General features: G+C 34.6%; 1 protein-coding gene across 10 annotated transcripts in view; it reads right to left on the bottom strand.

The window, feature by feature from the left end:
* LOC106869336 (5-hydroxytryptamine receptor 4) overlaps positions 1–7,450 on the bottom strand; it is a 337,418-nt gene that overhangs the window by 128,833 nt on the left and 201,135 nt on the right. The window contains exon 3 of one of the 10 annotated variants that reach the window (XR_008263490.1): positions 3,257–3,326. The exons of the other annotated variants lie outside the window; for them this stretch is intronic. The gene's annotated coding sequence lies outside the window, so the exon portion shown is untranslated. The remainder of the gene's footprint in view (positions 1–3,256; positions 3,327–7,450) is intronic. 10 annotated transcript variants of the gene reach the window in all.

The raw sequence follows: 7,450 nt of genomic DNA, 5'->3' as shown, positions 1-7,450 counted from the left end.
ATATATATATATATATATATATATATATATAGATATATATATGTATACATTTACACACACATGTAATTACATGCATACACATACACATATATTTGTGTTTTAATGCATAAAAACAGCCAAATATTTGCTGAAGAGCATATCAATATACTTCAGTAGTATATGCTTACAAAGAAAATGTTGAGTATCTTTTCAGAGTTTCATTGATAGTATCTTTCGCTATATTAACACGAGTTTAGAAGCAAATATATACTTAGAATAAACTTTCTTCAAAGAACATTTATAAACGTCGACTACATTACTTGCCAACAACGTGACGTCTCTTTTCAAAACTATACGAAAATGAAAGACTATTCCCTTTATCGATGCCAAATTTGCCACTTTTACACGCCTTTCATTACGTTTAGACGTTGACTGGACTTTATTATTGACTACTGAGTGAAACTTAACAAAATTATTAAGAATATCATATGACATTTAAGATTTACCCTTAACTGCATCAGCCACTTCTGTAATAGATACAGAAACTTTTTGAAATATTTGGACAACGGAATGTTGTATGCAATCTTCCCAATTCATCTCTGCTGTTAGCTGAAAGCACAACCCTAAATCAGACGATCACCACCTGAACAAATATAAAATGAAACAGTCAGACTCCCGAAATGCAGAGTGTTGACCACATGTACATCGGTCAGGTATCCCAGGTTGACTCTGCCGGATACTTTTCACGTATATCCACTATGTATATATATATATATTTCACTATATCGTAATGTATGAGGCGATATATATTTCACTATATCGTAATGTATGAGGCGATAGATCTTCCAAGTATCCCCAAAATTACCCCGAATTTCTTATGCCCTTCTTCGGAATCATTGAACACTGCATATTTAGTTTTAAATTCTGTACTATGAAGTTATCTCAGAGGTAGTGATATTGTCTTTTCATGTGATATGCAAGATTTTGCTAGCAAAACTCATGCGAAAGGCATTTGACATTGTCTCTGGTCTGATAGATGTCATCCATGTCAAGCTATCGTATAGGACGTATGTTTGTTAAATTTTGTGCTTGGTAGTCAGTGTAAAGATTTGTTCTCTTAGACTGAATATGTGAAAGCATACGTAACATTTAAATTAAATAAATACGCTTAAGCATGTTTATAGTTAGTTCCAAATAACAATATAAAGGCTTAATTCAAGTTGGACTATTGCGCGTAAAAAGTCTAGCTTTACCAAATTTAGAGGAATTGTTCCGTATGCGTGTGATATCTAATAACATAATAAAAACGCCCCCACCACAACCACGACAAAAACGGCAACAGCCACAAGTACTACCACTACAAATAATAATAATAATAATAATAATAATAATAATAATAATAATAATAATAATAATAATAATAATAATAATAATAATGATAATAATAGAACACAATCAATGATAATATAAACAGCGGATGACACGTAATGACAAACCAGCGTAGAACGGAAATAGTGAGGAAATGTATGATAAGAAAGAGACGTGTAATAGTATAGATAATAAAATACAATCAGTCATAATCAACTACTGCCAGGTGGTTGATAACAGGTTTATGGATATCGTTCTATGGGTTCCACTATCAAACTACCAACTGGTAATCAAGGAAAAGCCATAAAAGAATTATTGTGAAAATGGAAGCGGTAGACATTCATCACTTGTTGTCTTTCGGTTGCTAGCACAATTCATTCACAAACCTACAGCAATCGATTTAGCCTTTCTATGGTTGTTTGACCTGCTTGATGTAGCAGACAAACCTCTCTCTCTCTCCTTCTGACCCTGCCTCTCTTTCTACTTTTCCCTATTTATTTGTCTCTCTGTTTCCCACCTCCATCTCTCTGTCTCAAACCACACCCTTCGATTTTAAACAAAAGAAGACAGGACACATTGTATCTCGTAGCCTGAGATATACTATGCCTAAAACTAAAATCTCTCAGTAGTCATGAATTGAATGCATTTAATCATAGGTCTACTCAATTAGAGCTATCGGGAGCTAAACAGCAGTAGTTGTATGACAGTATTAAAGGCTACCACTCTTACTAAAACATGTTTCAAATCTGAAATATATATTTACTGCTACGAATCAACTGCACTAATCATTACAATACTCTATACTAATGAGGGAGTCACTTTGAAGACGCTTATCCAGTTAGAAGTAACTGCTAAAATCACATCCAACTACCATGAAAAGGGAAGAACACATCAGAAAATATTGTTTTGGACGCATTATATCTGAAGAAAAAAAAATTGGTCACAGTAAAAACGTTTCTGATCCTAAGTTTGCTCAACCATATATGACATGTGGGTAAACAACAAAATTAAGAACAATTGCTATAACAAGCTAACCCGGGAACTTGTATATGGTTGGTCAGCTCGTTGGATATAATAATCAGATCTCAAGAGATCACACCCTACTACTTTGGAAGAGAACACAGTGGGTAATGCTGTCCAGGATACTGTATGTATGAATGAATGATATTGTCACGGCTAGAATGCCTTTGCATACAGGGCTGCTTATCGGAACTCAGTTGGAGCTAAACTGCAACTAATTTAGTATTAAGAAACATCAATTTCCAATCAACTTATCCGATAAACATTAGCAACCACTTTTGCGCAAGTTGGACCGTTCACAAAGTCTATTGTCCGACTAAATCTTACAGCGACGGCGGCTCGTTCTGTTAGGAATAGTAGACAAATACCCAACCGACTTAATATAGGAAGGACACATTAAAATAGATGATAACGGTCTGAGTGTTTTTTGGATGATTAATTTGCTAAAACAAAATTCAACTTGGGACTAAAAAGTACTCCCAACCCTTAAAACGGGGCGATATTTTATTCTCCGATCAATGAAACTACATCAAAATATCACAGGCACGAATAGTTTGTTCGGTTGCTTCCCTTATGTTTCGGGTATTTCGTTGTGACTGTTGATTCATAACTGGTCAAGGAGACTAATAACTAATGGTGTTCTTCCGTTGGCCACCATTCGGTTATTTTCGTGCCATGAAGCTGGCATAAGTAACCAGTCAGTTTGATTTTGGAATAAGCGCCTTGTCGACGTGCGTTAATTAGATTCGTCTATGAAAAAGGAAGAAATAAACTAGCATAAGCTAAGAACCTCAGTAGTGCTACCAATGCAGGTCTTCACTTAAATGATATGTTACATTAGCAAGACGTCACAAAATTTAAGGAGAAGAGTTTAATCAATTCAATTTACTTCAGTAGATGCCTGGTATTTATTTCCTCACCATTGGAATACTGCAAAACACGCCCCCGCTGGAGCTGAACTAAAAAAAACAACAACAAAAGTACATAAATAGAATGAAATTGAACGCTGTGATTAGCTTGTCGCTTCTGCCAAGACACAGGTTTGCACTAGCGTCAGTTAACTGTCGTATTTAATTTATTTGTGAAAGCTTCCTTAATGAGGAATATGTGTATAAGGTTAAAGATCATTTCACAGAACGAAAAATCCATACAGATAAAGTACTTATTATTTTCGGTGTAATTTATAAGTACATAAGTATACATCAAATATACAAATTCAGTCACTGACGGAGTTGTGTTTGACGCAAGGCATCGTCTCTATACAATTCTTTAAATAAACACTTGAAACACATTTAGACTCTAATTAGGAAATCATCAGAATTTAAAACTAAAATTCCATGGGAAACATAATACAGATTATAACAGTTTCGTCAGTTATCCATCACATAATTATCCAATCTGTTCATTATGGATAGCTCCCGGGTTCTTTTACATTTCACATCCATATAATTAGCATTTTCATTTGATTTTCTATTAGTAGTAATCAGTCGTTAGTAGTTACTTTACTTTCTTTGATTTTGCTAACATCACAAACAACAATTATAGTCCAACCAGTCATCGCATACCTACTAACTAATCTGTGACAAATGTCTTCATCAAAGAATACATCTATTTATTCGCTTGATTCTTTAAATATGTAGCTGATCTTTTGTCAATACTACTTCATTACAGATAACTTTGACGCATTACCGTCGAGTAATCCTTTAGAAGATCAGTATAACATAAACAATCTGAATATTTAACTACAACTTGAAAGAAACACGAATCAAGTAATAAGTTAAATCCATTGCAATGATGCAATCAAAGAGAAGAAAAACAAAATATCTCACCATATCTTACTCATGTGACATTGTTTATTTTCAACCACACACACATACACACACATGTATATTGTGTGCGTGTATGCATGTATATGCATGTATGTGTATATTTATGAAATACTTATGTGTGTGTATTTATGTATTTAAAGTGTTCAAGCTGAATTACTTTCAATCAACGAAACATCTATATCATTGAAGTCTAAAATACAGAAGTTGTTGAGGAATTACAGAACGAGTTACGTATAAAATTGACGTGGGGAAGGAAAGTACGATAAGTAAAGAAAAATACATGGAAAACACAGACGGATAAATGAATTGATAGGAAAGGAAACAAAATTGTATTGATTCTTTCATTTAGAACCATTTAGAATCATGGAGCGAAGTATGTCTAAGAATGAGATTGTTTTGAACAATCTCTGACAAAGTAATACTAGAAGTAGAGTGAATATTTTGGAGGGATTTTAGTGGCACCTTTATCATTGCAATGATATGCGCAAAGTATTAGGCATAGATTCTAGCACTGTGCTTCATACTTAATATGTGATTCTGTATCATTTTAGTTGATTACTTCAGTTGTTTTTGGCTTCTTTTATATATAGGCAATGTTAACCAATGGAAAGCCATTGACTTGGGACCATACAGCTGGGTAACGTTCTCGTAGTAGTCACTGATGTTAGAGCTAAAAGGGCCGAAACAGATATTACAAGGCATATCATCCGACTCGCTATCAATTTCACCAATACACCACCTAGGACTCATACTGTTTTTAATCGATCTCCGAAGGATGAAAGGGGAACTCGAGAGCTGAAATAAAATGCGAGAAATCCTATGCAATGTTCTAGCACCTATGTGTTCATCCTATGCAATGTTCTTGCAAATATGTGTTCATCGCGGCACATGTTGTTTCTGTCACTTCAACGATCATCACTTGGTCGCGCAGAATACTATGCAACATAGCTGGTGATAAGACAGTAGTAAGCGTCATCGCTAATATCGTTCACTCTCAGCCTTTTGTTGTTGCCCTGGTTGGTTTTGAAGACCAGGTATACAGTTCGATAGGACGTACTTCAGCCTGCGCAAGGGATCTCGCTCTGCAGATTGGCCAGGGCTACATTTAGTTAAAGCTTGAGGGCGAAAGAGAAAACACTACACTGCAGAGAAATGAAACTGTTGTCTTTGCTTGCCTTTCGATAAAGTGCTTAGGAAAGGGTGATGTTTTCCTTAGTCAAAGATCTCTGTCACATCGATTTTCTGCACTGGGTCACTCACATTCTGTGCATCCTTTATAGCTAGTAACGCTATTGAAATTATTGTTAAAATTTTCTTTTATGTCACTCAAATCTTGCTCCATCACAATTTGTCATCTATCTTTAGCAAAATGCATGTCTACGTTTGTGTCATTATAAATAGTATATTTCAAATTGTTAAAATGATGGTTTAAACTGTTAAACTATATTTTTTTTATTACAATAGGTAGATCTTGTAGAACTGAAATTGTTAATAAATATTTTATTTCTTATCTCTGAAATTATGTTTATTTTCACTCTTTTAAGAGTAAGTTTCTCTAACATGAAGACATATTGTGCTGAATGAAAACAGAAACGGTAAAGTAAAATTATCAAAACGAAAAAAAAAAACAAAAAAAAAATGACAGACCGAATGTCTCCGTCAGTATATGGTGAAGATCCAAAACATTTCAGGAGGTATCGAACTGAAAATTATCCAAAACGAAATATTTTACCCTTGGTTATACTTTGTATGAAATCCAAAATCGCTGGAGCGAGTTGCAGAAGTCTGATTATGACAGCATTCAATAATAATAATGATAACAGCAACAACAACAACAACAACAACAACAACAACAACAACAACAACAACAATAATAATAATAATAATAATGATAGTAATAATGTGATGATAATAATAATAAGAAATGCCATGAAGCAGTGGCTCTCGTGGCTTTTGATCTTAACTAATTGGATGTCTTATCGTGTATGTTTTGTCTTGGTATAAAAATGGGTGAGAGCAAATATTCTGTTCCATACGACAGATTTACTTGTCATTTGTTTGACCTTAACCAGTTGAGCATGTCCCTTAGTGGCTGACGATATGTGCATCTCTGAGCAGAAGTAGCGGGGGAGCATCATAGTCATGTGTTGAGAGGAATTCTTTGGGATTTGAATAATTCCCCTCTAGAAACATGGGCGTCTCGTTCATCCTTAAACAAACTTTATTCAGGTACCTTTTGAGAGGGATGAGCTACTCATCCTGAAATAATTCTAGCTGGGTCCCACCTGCAAGGTCACGCCCTGTTTATCTTAGTATGAGATCACCATGTCGCACACATATGGTTGTGATGCATGCGTCTGGTGTACGCTTTTCAGAGGGGTAGCCATGATGGTTATATTGGGCTTCATATATTTGTACCTTAGTTTCACTTTGATGGTGCGCGCTACTCCCTCACTCAATAATAATAATAATAATAATAATAATAATAATGATGATGATGATGATGATGATGATAATGATGATGATGATGATGATGATGATGAGGATGATGATGATGATGATGACGATCATGACGATGGTGGTGGTGGTGGTTGTGATTATGATGATGATGATGATGCTGATATGCACGAAAAGACAGAGAAAGAGTATCTGCACTGATTGAGAGAAATATTGGATTGAATGTTGAATGCCAGAAACAATTTCGGCAACGAACTCGCGTGCAGTGGCTTGAGGTTTGCCACGGTGCTGGATTTCTGAAGTGGACAGAAAAGAATGATGGAGAAAACTCCCAACCATTCATGGAAAAGAATCACAAGAAAATTCTCAACCATTCATGGGACCTTTCATCCACATGCAGACATTGATCGTCTATACACGAAGAAAACAAATAGAGGGAGGGATTGAGAAGTGCGATGGACTGCAGCATATGCAACATGGGAATTTGTTGAAAAAGCAACTGTTGTGTGTATATGATAATAATAATAATAATAATAATAATAATAATAATAATGATAATAATAATAATAATAATAATAATAATAATAATAATAATAATAATAATAATAATAATAATAATAATAATAATCCCAATTGATATAAACGTATCTGTCAAGACCTACCAAAAACTGAGCAAATATAAAGATCTTGAAATAGAAATTAGCAAAATGTGGAATCTGAAGACGAAAACAATACCTATTGTCATAGGTGCCCTGGGAATGACAGCGAAACGGGCTGATTACTACCTAGCTCAGATA

The sequence above is a fragment of the Octopus bimaculoides genome, chromosome 2 (assembly GCF_001194135.2).
Source record: "Octopus bimaculoides isolate UCB-OBI-ISO-001 chromosome 2, ASM119413v2, whole genome shotgun sequence".
NCBI lineage: Eukaryota > Metazoa > Mollusca > Cephalopoda > Octopoda > Octopodidae > Octopus > Octopus bimaculoides.
The sequence above is the reverse complement of the archived record's forward strand: the minus strand, read 5'-3'. Positions and strand labels throughout refer to the sequence as shown.